Genomic DNA, 15,280 nt, shown 5'->3' with positions numbered 1-15,280 from the left:
CAGCTAGCCTGGCTTACCCAGTGGAAAAACAAGGGAGCCCTTGTCCCAAACAAGGTAGAAGGTGAGGACTCACACTCAAGACTGTCTTCTGACTTCCACCCCCACACTGTGGCTGGCACCCATGTGCCCACATTTGCACAGAAAAATAAATAAAAACCTCTGACTTCAGCATCTTCTCAGCTGCTTGCTCTTGCCTTCATCCATCGCTCTTCTGCCCTCCCACATGGAAGACCTTTGCAGATGCCGTCTTCTTGATTCTGGACACCCTGCCCTTCAGAATTATAAGAAATAAGTTTTTTTTCTCTTATAGATTAACAAGTCTTGGTAGTTTATTACAGTAACACAAGATGGACTAAAATTCTCTCCCTGGGATTAAGTTTAACCCAATTTTGGCAATTGACAAGCTTGCCAAAAAGGTCAGTGTCAGATCGGACACTGATGAAAACGCTGACTTGTACATTCAAAACTTGGAAAGGAAAAATGAATAACTCAGACAGATCCTGACCCCAAGTGCTTCACTCTAGTAGAAGGAGAAAGAGTAACCTAACACACACACACACACACACACACACATGCACACGCACATGCACACACACACACGCACACACACACACATACACACATGCACACACGCACACACACGCGCGTGCGCACACACACACATGCACACACATGCACATGCACACACACACACACACACGCACATACACACACTATATGATGTTGGAGCAATAAGGCTAGGGAATGGCCAGAGAAGAAGGTTATATGTTAACCCATAACATATAACCTTCTAAGGAGGTTAACCCACTAAGGAAACACATATGAAAAGTAACATCATAAAGAGATTTGACTGCAAGAGAATTTGAACCTTGTGAAGATCTCAAGGAAGAAAAATCCAAACAGCAGTTAGTACGTGCAAAGGCCCTTAAATGGTAATGAAGCTGGCTTTCTGGGGAAGGAGGCTGGGGTTGGGGAGGTGCAGAGTGAGTTTGGAGAAATGTGTGTGTAGAAATGGGCCAGGTAGGTTAAGGGGTCTGGCATAGTAAACACCTGTGTTGGGAAGACAGAATACTTTGAGTTTAGGGGGCACGACATGATCTGTCCTCAATTTTTAAAAGCTCACTCTGACTTCTCTGTGAAGAATTAGGATTGTGACATCGGGGGAAGGAGCAGGAGGGCCATCAATGGTCTTGCCAAGGTCAGTTGCTGCATGGTCAAGGGTAACTGCAGCGGAGGGTGATGCATGGGTGAATTAAATGGGAGAGATGATTTGAATGCTGAGCTGTAGGCCTTGTTGATGAACTAAATATGAGGAGTAAAGAAGGTGGGGATCATCTGACCACCCCAGTGAATGGCAGGAATATTTTCTGAGATAAGGCAGGAGTAAGTTTGGGCTAGAAATCAAGAGTCAAAGAGTCAGTTCCCTTAGCAGCATTTTATTAACCCACCTTCCAAGCCAGATTGTGTTATATTGAGCTTAGCCTTAAATGGAACCCGTTGTTACAAAAATAAGGCAAATGGGAGTGAAGCTGGACAGATTTGGGGTATGCTTGTGAAGCACCCCCCTGTAATGAACCTCCTGAAACCTTCCAGTCCCCAAAGAGGGATCAGTGGTTCACTCCGTGAGCCCCTGAAGAATGAGATAGTGAGTCAGGCAGCTTCTCAATGAGGGAGAGTGTCTACGCAGCCCAACAGGGCCGGTTGAAATCAGGCCACCCTCTGCTATGTCTACTCAGGAGAGATAGCCTCAGCCCCAGAGCTATAGTCCAGGGACTAGGGAGCCCAGAGCCAGCCTGCCAGAGTAGTATCATGTGAGATACATGACAGTGGGTATCTCAGTGAACATTTAAATACTTACAAAGAGCCATCGTGAAACCTAAGAAAAGAAAACATGAAAACCCTAATTCCTCACATAACGAACTTTCTGGAATTTCAGGGCACCAGAATTTCCTTCATGGCATTTGGGCTCCTAAAACTAGGAAAATAAGTTTCTTCTAGAAAGGTACGTTTTCTCTAATTTTTCTTTCATTGAATGTTTGCATTTTATATAAGAAGCTTTTAGTCTTGCCTGGCTCTATTTTTTTTTAATCTTAGCCTGACTGATGTTTTTTATGGAGAAAACAGAATGTCTACTAAACCTTTCCATTGCCCCAATTGCAATGGCCTCTGTGTTTCTTTGAATAAGAAATATTCCCATAGGCTCATGTATCTGAACACTCGGTCCCTATTGGTAGCACTGTTTGGAGAAGTCATGGACTCTTTTGCCTTGCAGGAAGAAGTGTACACTTGGGGAAGGCGTTGAGAGTTTGTAGCCTTACCCTACTTCCAGCTCTTCCTCTCTCTGCTTTATGTACATGGTTGAAGATGTGATCTCTCAGCTTCCTGGTCCAGCTGCCTGCTGCCCTGCCTCACTCACCATGATGGAATCTCTCTTTAGAATTATATGCCAAAATAAACTCTTTCTAAGTTGCTTTTGGTCATGGTGTTCTATCACAGCAACAAAAAGTAACAAGTACAGCCTCGCCTCAACAACTTAGGTAATACAGCACTCTGTAGACATGGGGTGTGCCTCTGTGGTTTAAATAAACTACAGATCAAACATAGCTTGGAAAAAAAGTGTTTATAACTGAATATATATAGATTTTTTTCTTTCATTATTCTCTAAACAATGCAATATTATTCATATATCATTTCTATTTTATTGGGTATTCTAAAAGTACTTTGGGTATTCTGTTAAAATTTTTGAATATTCTATGAAAAGTAAATTATGTATTCTATAAATAATCTAAAAACATTTGAAGTTTATAGAAGGATGCATAAGGGTTGCATGCTAATACATTGCCACTTTATATATGGTTCTTAAATATTAGCTCATTTGGATATTCTGGATGAAACCAATCTCTTTTAGAATCCTAGTGATTAAATCTATATTTACATTCATTTATTTCTCCTCAAAACGAAAAGTCTAGCTGATATACACCATAATCAATATTTGGATTTTAGTGTATTTTAAACTCTCTTTTGTTCACCGATTTAAATTGACAGTAATAATGACTCAATTTTAACTTGAATTCTTTTTATCTTCACCCACCAGGTCTTGTTAAATAGTAAGGTAAGAAGGCTGTAACGCTTGCAAAGAGAAAGATGCCTGAGAATCGACAGATTGAAGCATGCAGTATTTTAAGGGGTGGGTGCACATTCAGGCTTTTCCAGTAGGCAAAGGCTGAAGAGGACTTTACCAGCATTAAGGCTACAGTTGCTGATGGCTTTTACAGCAGTTAGTTAGGATAAGATACTGAACTTCATGGTCTATGTAGGAGTACATACAGTGAGTGTCAGCCAAGCTCCCTCTCAAAGCTAGCAGGAGGAATTAGCATTCCTACTTTACAGAGCTCTGGCCCAGGATTCTGAATTGGACATCCTATTGCTTGAAGGTCAGAAAACAGAGACTCGGGCCAGAAAGTCAGAGTCTTAGGAAAAATGCTGTCTCACCCAGATCCCAATGCATCAGTGAACTGCCCTGGTCCCTGCAGAACCAAAAAGCAAGTGCATCAGGCAGGGGAAACTGGCATAGTCTGCTTCCAGTGGGCAACCAGCCAGAGAGGACCTGCCCATCTACCTCAGGAAGTGTCTAATATTCTTGTTTCCTTTGGAAAGTGGCGCCATGGTACGCATGCATTCTTGCCAACTTTTCAAGACACGGCTTAAATTTTTTTAAAAAAATGGTTAGCTTTAAAAAGTTCAAGGTATAGTTTATTGGAATGGTTCACTTGAACCTGAATCAGTGATGAGCTAACAGACAGTGCTTCCGAGTCTATGTTTTAGAGCAATTTCTACTTCCAAGGCAAGGGAGTAGAAATATAAAATGCTCATCACCTCTGTCTCCAAAGCAGGTTCACTTACAACTTTCCCATTTGTCTGGATGAGAAAAACATCTTTAAATCTTTAATACAGTTACACAAATGTGATTTCCTCATGGGCAAACGTCATGTTCTTGTGGGGTCACACAAAAATAAAACTGCTTTTCCTTTTGGCTGAAATTTGCTTTTGAAAAGAAAAGGCAGTTTGGGTTTTTGATGCTTTCTTTCCCAGGAAAGACAGGTTTGTTGTTGTTTTTGTTGTTTTATTTTGTAATATTTTTGATAGTGAGAGAAACTGCCTCTGTGATACACAGTCAATTTTCACCTGCAGCTAAATATATTTCACTCTGAATTTCTCATTGAGACAGAAAAGCCCAAGTCTACCTGATCAATTGGTACAATGTTATCCCAGACCAAATTCACTATGCCTATAAAACTGTCAGTCATCTGAGAACCTTCCCCACAAGCCAGGCGCCACAAGGACAGTAACCCTTCTGTAAAAGAGGTAAAAATGCATCAAATTCTCAGGCTGAGGGAAGAGTATGCCTTCTTCAGGCTTAACTGTGTGGGTGACCAGGCAGGATCCCAGAGATCCATTCCTCAGCCAGGTCTCAGCACAGCACTTGGCTTTGTCCCTTGCTCCTCAGTACTGAAGAGACCCACACGTGAGATGAAAAGATAAGCTCTTAGGACGAATGAACCTTGCCCAAGTATTGACCTAATAGACATTTCATATCTCTCATACTGGATTTTTGATTTCTGGGTTTTGCCAAGTTCCTTTTTCCATAAGAATGTTCACTCACAGGAGCCTTCACCACCACCACCCACCTTTTTTAATTGAATTTTTGCAAATTTTGATCGTATTTAGATCCCCTCCTCTATCTGTACCCTCTCTCTGCTACCTACTGCCCAACTTCATTTACTTTATTATATGTTTTAAGGCCTATAGAGTCAAATTTGTGGCCCCAAATGCCCTTCAGTATGGGTCCATTCACTGGAGTGTAAACTACCAAGAGTCACAACTCTAACAAAATCTGACTCTCCACCTCCCAACAGCCATACCTTGCCAATAGTTCCTCAGTAGGCTTCAGGCTTCTTACCCACTTCCCCATGTCTCTGATGGGGTTTTGCCTAGCTTGAGCTTACATGGTACTTCTATATGCTGTCACAATTGCTGTGAGTTCATATGAGACACCTACTAAATGTCTGGAAAACTGGTTCCTTGTGGTCATCTACTGCCCCTGGCTCTTACAGTCTTTTCACTCTCCCTTCTGCAATGATCCCTGAGCCTTGGGAATCAGAAGTTTGATACAGGTATCTTATTCAGGGATAAGCACTCTGCAGTCTCTTATTCTCTTCACGTCGGCAAGTTTGTGTTTCTGTGTTAATCACCATCTGCTGCATAAAGGCGCTTCTTTAGTGAGAGTTGAAAAATGCATTAATCTATGGGTATAACAATAAGTCATTAGGAGTCACTTTAATATTATCAATTTAGCAGACTACCACTATTAGACTCTCCCCTATGGTCTGTTCCTGTCTGTCCACAGATTCCTAGGCCTGATATCAATGTCAGGTATGGACTCTATCTTATGAAGTAGACCTTAAATCCAGTTAGAAAGTGGTTGGTCACTCCCATAACATTTGTGCCACTACTGCACCAGAGGTCATGGCTTGCCTGCACAGTTGCTGAATCATGTAGGATTCACAACTGAGTAAGGCTGATGATGAATTTTTCTCTTTGGGTAGCATGAATAGCACCTTCCAGCACTGTGAAAGCTAGTCAGTAGAGATGAAGCTTTGAAGTCAGTACCAGTTTGGTTTCTCCTTGCTTGCTCTATGGCTTGCGTATGTAGTGTCTTCAGCAATAGGGTCTTACAACCAAGTTATGGTGGGTAACCAAGACCAGAGGCAATGGCCGGTATTGTTTGAGGGGCACTGGAAACCTTGGCCAACAACTTCAAAAGAGGGGGTTTATTTGTGGCATTAGACTTTTACTTTGCTAGCCTATGATGTTTAGTGAGGACAATGTCCCCCTGTTATAGGATAATTTCCTTTAATCTCCTTTGATAATGTCTATGTATATACTTGCAGAAGCCTCCATAGTAGTAGGTTTCCATATGACTTTTTCTAAAGGCCTTTAGTGTTAGTTCTCCCTCCCCATGCTTCCTCCTCTGTCCTGCCCTCCCATTCCCCATCCCTTTTAACTCTTCCTACTCTATTATTCCCCTTTCCCCTTTATATAATTTCATTCAATCTATTCCCCATGAAGCCCCCCCATGTCTGTTTATTAGTTTCTTGACCTCTCTAGATTTTCCAATCAAAACAAGCATATCTAAGAATTCAAAGCTAATATCCAACTATAAGAAAACATGTGATGTTGTCTTTCTAAGTCTGGGTTACCTCACTCAGGATGTTTCCAGTTTCATCTATTTACTTGTGAATTTCTTAATTTCATTTTTAAGAGCTGAATAATCCATTGCGTAAGTGTGTCATACTTTTATTATCCATTCATCAGTTTATGGACATCTAAGTTTTCTCCATTCCTGAATATTGTGAAAAGGGCAGCAATGAACATGGATGAATAAACATCTCTGTGATGGTACAGGATCTTTGGGGTATATGCCAAGAGTCATATGGTAGATTAATTTCTAGCTTTTTGAGGAATTTCCATGCTGATTTCCACAGTGGCTGCACTCGTACCAACAGTAGATAAGAGTGCCCCTTTCTCCACGTCCTTACTAGCAGTGGTTATTGTTTGGTTTGTGGGTCCTAGCCATTCTGAGTGACATCAGCCAAATATTCTGTTTTGCTGGGTTGCCCTCTGCTAACTTGGAGGGAGTCTTCAGGCAACCACCCTTCCACTGTGAAATTGCTGGATGTCAGTGGGTGTGACCACTGCCTCCCTGGCTAGCACTCTCTTGAGTACCAACTTCCTTTTCTATAACATGAGATTAATAGTATAGTTGTTTCTGTGAAAGGTGTCAAGAAATTTCAGGCCAAAATTCTATACATAAGGCAAAATAAAAATGCACATAATCAAAATGGCATTTGAAAATTTCTAACATGGGACAGATCTGTTTTTCTGAGCACAAAATAAGGACCAATGGTTTAAATTCCTGTCACTTTGAAGGAGGCTATCTGTGTGTGTGCATGTTCATGTGTGCATGGATGCCAGAAATTAGGATTAGGCATCTCCTTTTATTGTTCTCCACCTTCATAGTTTTTTGAGACAGGGTCTGTTACTGAACCAGAAGCTTGCGGCTTTGGCTAGGTTTGCTGGCCAGCCAGGTCCAAGGATCTCTTATCTCTGCATTTTCAGCATCGGGATTACAATTTCAGGACACTGAATCTAGCTTGTCCATGGGTGCTGGGGATCTAAACCCAGGTCCTCATACGTGCATGGCAAACAGTTTCCCAAATGAGTCATCTCCCCAACCTGTGTCCCTTTTCTCTAGAAGGATAATTCACTGTATGACAAACACATGGGAAATAAGACCCGAAGAGCAAGCTACACAGTAGCTCAGGTTGAGTCAGGGACTCACTGAGGAAACAATTAAGCTGTTTGCTGTCCCCTCACTGGTCGAGATCACTTATAGGACTCAACTAAGTCAAAGAACACATACATGAAATGCTGTTGTTTAATGAGTGATAAAATAATAATGACATAGGGAAGAAGCAGCTAGGGGGTCCTTAGTCTCATTCCATTTAAGAATGGACTCAAACAAAAGCTTTAGGATATTTTATGAGAATTTAAAGAAAAATCCTGAAGGCAGGCAAGCTAGGAATCTTGGCAGCTCCCTTGAGGGGGAGGATGGAGAGGAGAAGGGAAAAAAAGCTGTGAAGCCATGCAGGGTTAGAGCTTGTATGGAGGTCAGACACATGGTAGTTAGCAGCCACATGGTAGGGAGAAGGAAGTTTAGAGAGAAAAACAAATACAAGATGCTGGAGCAACCCAAAGCATTAGGGAAAGCATGTGTAGAAAGCGGTATAAAGAAGAAAGGGAGATAGATTACACTTTCCTGAAGAATTCAGAAAAGTGGGCCAGACTTACCGAGACCTCATGTCTGCAACCAAGGCCACAAGAACTGCACTAGGAGGCAGGGATGCTGAGTAAGAAAAGTTCACCATCTCATTAACACACTAAGTATTCTGCCTATTTATTTAGCATAACTTAAAGTGAATCCACCTTCCTAATGGTGGTCCTATGACCAGGTGATTGAACAGTGAAACCAGAAAAGTGAGTTTTCAGACAGGCAGACTACTGATTTTATTTTTTCATCAGTTAATCTTATGGGACTTTTGGTACTCTATCAATAAAGATGGTGATTATATTTATATAATGTTTTAGAGATCATTAAACTCTTAACAATCTATACTTAATTTTATTGCTACAACTTTATGAAGTAATTACTGTTCATTTTCTTTCTGTAGGTTAGAGCAATTAGGATGAAAAAATAAGGCTAAGAAAGGTGATTCCAAGGTCAGGGCCCCTTCTCTAGCTTAGGAAGCTTCCAGAAAAACACATCTGGTGTTGGGATGACACAGAAAAAAATGATGAGATTCAAAATTAACACATTGGCTACAGGGGCAGTCATTGAACAAGACATGCTTGAGCATTTTATTTAAGAATTTTTATGTTTGGAAAACAACTGCAATTATCAAACCATCCTAGCCAATGTTATAGTCTCTGGCACATTTTTAGAATGTAAACATAACAAGTTCCTCCTGCCTTTGATGTTTAATGCTAGTGTACCAGCATGGTAAGATGCACTTCCATGTCTGTACCAGCAAGGAATCAACAGCCCACTTTTAGGCTTGAAGCACTACTTCAGTCTGTGGCCTGAGCTCTGAGCAGTTTTAAATGCTTTCAATTTCACTGTCATTTATGGAGCACATGTGTGATGAAATATAGGCAATGACATGAAAAAAATTCATTTTGTAAAAGTGATATAAAGGCCCAGGGACAGGCTGCCCTGCTGGCCAGTAGGGGTCCAGCCAAATCCTGCCATACTCATTCCCCTGTTTTGGAGCTATCTACACTCCTTCCCACTGTTCCAGGGCTTAAGCTTCCCTGCTAACTAGTAGGAAACAGCATATCCATCTCCCATCTCCTCTCCTTGGACCTTGGTACTATCCATCTGTGTCTTCTGAAGTGTTCCTAACTAGCTAGGGCCACTTCATCCTCCTGGAGAGCTCCTGAGTAGCTGGATTGGAGTCATCTAGTCCCTCTAATATAAAATCAAAAGAAAGAACCTGAAGTCTAGACAAGCCAGCTTTTCATACCCAATCAGAAAGCAACCAACATATATCAATAATACAAACAGAAGCAGACTTCAACTCAACAAAGGAAGGCTTGAGTTTCATACCAGAATCACAAGCAACAAAAGAAATTCACATGCCAAACCACTATGAAAAAATAACAATATAAAAAAACAAAATAATATGTTCCCACCAAATACCGCCAGTCCTGTAGAATATTCTACATTGAGAACCCTCTAGAGACAAGCCAGAGCACAGAATTTTAAAGATAAATATGATCAAATAATTCAACAAATTTAAAGAACATACAAACAAAGAACTAAAGAAGGTAAGAATAAACTTTTGAGTAAATTTGCTAAAGAGACAGAGATACTGAAGAAAACTCAGGCCGAAATGACGAAGGAAGTGAAACACTCAATAAGCCAATTAGAAACAACAAGAGAAAGCCTCACCAATAGCATGAATGAAATGGAAAATGGAATATAAAGATTGGACTTAGATAAAGTTGAAGAATTGGACCACTCAAGCAAAGAGCATGAAAAATAAAACAGGAATGGCACATCCAGGAAATGTAAGACATCATGAAAAGACCAAATTTATACATCACAGGCATAGAGGAGAATCTCAGGCAAATGGCATTGACAAATCTTCAACAGGATTATAGAAGAAAGTTTCCCAAAATTAAGGAACGACATACCCATGCAAGTATAAGAAGCACATAGAACACCAAATAGACAGGACCAGAAAAGAAACTCTCCATGGCATATCATAGTAATAACACTAAAAATGTACAGAACAAAGAGAGAATACTGAAAGATGCAAGAGAAAAATAAGTCACATATAAAGGAAGAAAACATCAGAATTACAGCTGACTTTGCAATGCCAAAAAGACTTTTCTGACTGTGAAAGCCACAAGAGCCTGGACCAAAGGACTCCCAGTTCTAAATGACTGTAGATGCTAACCCAGAATACCTACCCAGAAAAATTGTCTATTATAGTTAAAGAAGAAAGAATTCATGTCTACCAAACTAGCCCTTCAGAGAATACTCAAACCAATACAAAAGACTGAAGAAAGGAGGGACTATACCCAAGAGTCAACAGAAAGAAACTAAATGAAGGTATAATGTGGAAACACAAAATTCGACCAAGAATGAAAACAGAAATTAAAATTATGGTAACCAATACACATCTTTCAATAATAACTTTCAGTATCAATGGCCTGAATACCTCAGTCAAAAGACACAGGCTAGCTGAATGGATTAATTTAAAAAATCATCTTTTTGTTGTCTGCAAGAAACTCATCTCACCTTCAAGGACAGGCACCTTAAGGTGAAAGTATGGAAAAAATATTCCAAGTAAATGGCACTAAGAAATAATTAGGGGTTGCAATTCTACTATCTGACAAAATAGACTTCAAACTAAAACTAATCAGAATAGGATCACATCATTTTAATCAAAGGAAAATTGATCAAGAAAATATTACAATCATGAACATATATGCATTGAATTCTGGTGCACCCAGTTTCATAAAACAACACTACAGGACTTTAAGACACAGATTAACCCCAACTCAGTAATAGTAGGGGACTTCAATACTCACCTATCTTCAATAGATAGGTCAGTGGGACAAAGAATAAGCAGAGAGACACCTGAATTAAATGATACCATACATCAAATGGACCATATATTGGGGCACAAAACAAACCTCAACAAATACAAAGAAAGAAAGAGTCCCATGCATTCTATCAGACAAAAACACAATAAAGCTTAAAATCAACACCGAAAGAACCTCTAGTAACTATATGAACCCATGGAGATTAAACAACACAGTCCTGAATGATGAATGGGTCAAAGAAGAAATTAAGAAATAAATAAAGTATACCTGGAACTAAATGAAAATGATATAATACAACACAACAACTGGGACACATTAAAAGAAATCCTAAAAGGGAAGTTTATAACTCTTAGTGCCTACATTAAAAAATCAGAAAGACCACAAATAAATGACTTCACATTGAAACCCAAGACTCTGAAAAGGCAAGAGCAAATGAATCCCAAACCCAGAAGATGAGAAGAAATAACAAAAATTGGAGTAGAAATTAATGGAATAGAAACAAATAAAACAATACAAAGAATCAATGAATCGAAGAGCTGGTTCTTGAAAAGATAAACAAGACAGACAGACCCTTAGCTGAGTTAACCAAAAGAAGCAGAGCAAATCCAAATCAACAGAATGAGAGATGAAAGAGGAAGCATTGCAACAGACACCAGAAAGATCCAGAACGTTGTAAGAGATTACATTTTTTTTTCTTTTTGGTTTTTTTGAGACAGGATCTCCCTGTTCCCTGTAGCCCCAGATGGCCTGAGACTCACAATATAAATGGAGCTGGCCTCGAACTCACAGAGATCTGATTGCCTCTGCCTCCCAAGTGCTGGATTTAAAGGCGTGTGCCACCAAGCCCAGCCTAGTTGTTTTTTGTTTTTTGGTTGGTTGATTGGTTGGTTGGTTGTTTTTTGTTTGATGTTTGTTTTGAGAATACTTTAAAAATCCACATTCTATTAAATTTGAAAACCTAAAAGAAATGAAGGAATATCTAAATTTATGGGAACCACCAAAATTAAACAAAGACAAGATCAACAGCTTAAACAGATCCATCACAAATAAGGAAATTTAAAAAGTAATACAAAACTTCCTAACTAAAAAAAGCCCAGGCCCAGATAGATTTCACAGCAGAATTCTACCAAACATTTAAAGAAGATCTACAACCAATATTATTAAATCATTAATATTATTAAATTATTCAAAAAAATAGAAACAAAGAGAGAACTCCCAAACTCCTTCTATGAAACCAACATCACTCTAATACCAAAACCTGGTAAAGACACAACCAAAACAGAAAATTATAGCCCCATATCCTTAATGAACATAGATGCAAAAATTTTCAACAAAGTACTTCAAACTGCATACAGATATACATCAAAAAGATGATCCACCATGATCAAGTCAGCTTTATTCCAGAGATGCAGGGATAGTTCAATATATGTAAATCAATAAATGTTTTAAATCATATAAATGGACTTAAAGACAAAAATCACATTGTCCTCCCAACAGATGCAGAAAAGGCCTTTGAGGGAATTGGACTGGAGGAAACATATCTCAACGTAATTAAAGCTATATGCAATAAACCCATGGCCAATATCATTCTAAATGGGGGAAAACTGGAAGCATTCCCATTAAAAGCATTTTCCAGACAAGGCTTTCCAATGTCTCCATTCTTTTACTTTCTAAAAATATTTTATTTTATTTTACTTTATTTTTTCTGAAAGAAGACTATACATTTTTTTTATTTTAATTAAAAGAAGCATTTCATTACAACAGCATTAACCTATTCAACAACATTTTTCTGAGCTAGGGTACATTTATACATTTTAAGATATAAAGTTCCCCCCAGCTTCATATTTATGAAAACCATACATGAAATACAGCTTTAACATATAGCTTTAACATACTCAACAACAATTTCCAGAGCAAAGATACATCTCTTTCAGAAGTAGTTATAAAATTTTTAGGTTCACAGTTGAATTAATACAGTTATACAATATTGAGCTCAGTATAAACCCTGTAAGACATAAAATTGAATGTGTTTTTAACCTTTAAAAAAGATCCCCATTTCATTTTAGAATATGCTGTTTCATAGAGAAAAACTCATTTTTAATGCAAATAACACTTAGATGTTGGCACATGTGTCTACATCTCTAATCTGTATGTATCTGATTATTACTAGTCATGATCGGTTGCACTTGGATCCTTGGCACCTGTGTATGTCTATAAAGTCATCAGGTAGATTTCAATGGTAATGTTTATCACCTCTACTCCTTAACATGATGTAAATTTTTATGCTTCCTCCTCAAATATAACTCATTTTTAAAACTTGTTGATTTTTGTGTGTGTGTATCACACAGAACATCTCAATCTTATTTATCTATATACCCACTTCCCAGATGGCACCCTCCTATAGCGCCCCCCCCCCGCTAGAGTCCTTTTACTCTGTCTTCCCTGCTACTGTCTGCTGTGGTGTCGGCACCCCCAGCCATTCCCCAGTACTTGTCCATCTGGTAAATCTAGTCAGCCTATCTAGAAGTCTAAAATCCAAAATGTTTTAAGTTCAGACATATCACCCCATATGGGGCAAAGTAAGTCTCATTTATCTACATTAGAGAGCAAATCCTTATTCATATATTCTGTATTTCCTGATGACATAAGGAAACATCTGTCATTTTATATAATTAGTTGGTAAAATTGATAGTTTAGCACTACAAAAAAATTAAAGTGAATGATTCTTGTAGCTTACAACTACCTTGATATAAATTCATTGTAGAGAAGTGAGTAAATGTGGAAAATTAAATTTTCATTAAAATGTGTTTGTATATTACATAAATTGCTTTAATTTTGAAATTAAATATTTACATTTTATTTAAAAACATTTTATTTATTTTTATTGTATGTGTAAGGGTGTATTGCCTGCATAGTGTACCCACGTTATGCAATGCCCACAGAGGTCAGAAGAGGGCATGGATACCCTAGAACTGGAGTTACAAAGGGTTGCTAGCCTCCACATAGGTGCTGAGAACCAATCCCAGTCCTCTGCAAGAGCAGCCAGTGTTCTTAATCACTGAGCCATCTATCTGGCCCAACTCTTTTTCAATATTGTGCTTGAAACTCTTGCTAAAGTAATAAAACAAGAGAAGGAAAATAAAGGAGTACTAATTGGAAAGAAGAGGTCACGTTATCCCTATTCGCAGATGATACGATACTATACATAAGAGATCCTAAAAAATCCACTAGCAAACTCTTAGAAATGATTAGCACTTTCAGGAAAGTGGCAGGTTGTAAAATCAATTTACAAAAACCAGTAGCTTTTCTGTATACCAATACCAAGCATCCAGAGAAAAAGTACTCGGAAACCCTCCTGTTCATAATAGCTTCAGAAAAAAAAAATCTAGGAATAACTTTGACCAAAGATATTAAAGATCTCTACAATGAAAATTTTTAATTTTTGAGGAAAGAGATTGAGGAAGACACCAGGAGATGGACCTCTCATGGTCTGGATTAGAAGAATTAATATTGATAAATGACCACTCTACCAAAAACAATCTATAAATTCAGTGCAATCTGAATCAAAATCCCCAGGACGTTCTTCACAGAACTAGAAAAAAAAAAATCCTGAAATTCATATGGAATCACAAAGACCCTGGATAGCCAAAGCAATCTTGAACACAAAGAACAAAGTTGGGGGAATTACTATACCAGATCTCAAACTATAGTACAGAGCTATAGTCATAAAAACAGCATGATACTGGCACAATAACAGACACATACATCAGTGGAACATAATTGAAGATCCAAACAGGAGTGCAAGCAGTTTCAGTCACATAATATTTGACAAAGGTGGCAAGAATATATGCTGCAGGAAAGACAGCATCTTTGACAAATGGCCCTGACAAAACTGGATCGCCAAAACTGGATCTTTCACCTTACACAAAAGTCCACTCCAAATGGATTAAAGACTGCAAAGAGCTAATGAAACCCTTCATTATTCCACCAAAATTGACCCCACTATTAGCAAATCCTTGGGTCTTTGATTTCTTATTCCTGTATACTTCATTGTATATATATTTTTATACAACCTGCTTCAAGTTATTTTTGAAAAAATGTGTTAAAATTACCTCTCTTTAGAATAATAATAACCATAATAATAAATAATAAAAGTCTTAGTTATTCTTAGTTAAATCTTAGCTATTGTGAAAAGAGCAGCAACAAACATTGTTGTACAAGTGTCTCTGCAATAGGATGAGTCCTTTGGGTATATGCCTAGGAGTGCTATAACTGGATTATATGGTAGGTTCATTTTTAGATTTTTAAAAGTTCCCCTCATTGCTTTCCACAGGGGTTGAATGAGTTGAGTTTCCAATCCCACCACCAGTGGTGAGTGTTCCCCTTTCTCCACATCCTCAGCAGCACTTGGTATCATTTGTTCTCTTGATCTTAGCCAGTCTGACTGGGTTAAGGTGAAATCTTAAGGTGGTTTAAATTTGCATTTCTCTAATTACTAACAATGTTGAACACTTTTTAAGATGTTTCTTAGCCATCTTTATTTCTT

Source organism: Nannospalax galili, unplaced genomic scaffold (assembly GCF_000622305.1).
Source record: "Nannospalax galili isolate Female #2095 unplaced genomic scaffold, S.galili_v1.0 scaffold305, whole genome shotgun sequence".
In the NCBI taxonomy this organism is placed as follows: Eukaryota; Metazoa; Chordata; class Mammalia; order Rodentia; family Spalacidae; genus Nannospalax; species Nannospalax galili.
Note: the sequence above shows the minus strand (reverse complement) of the source record.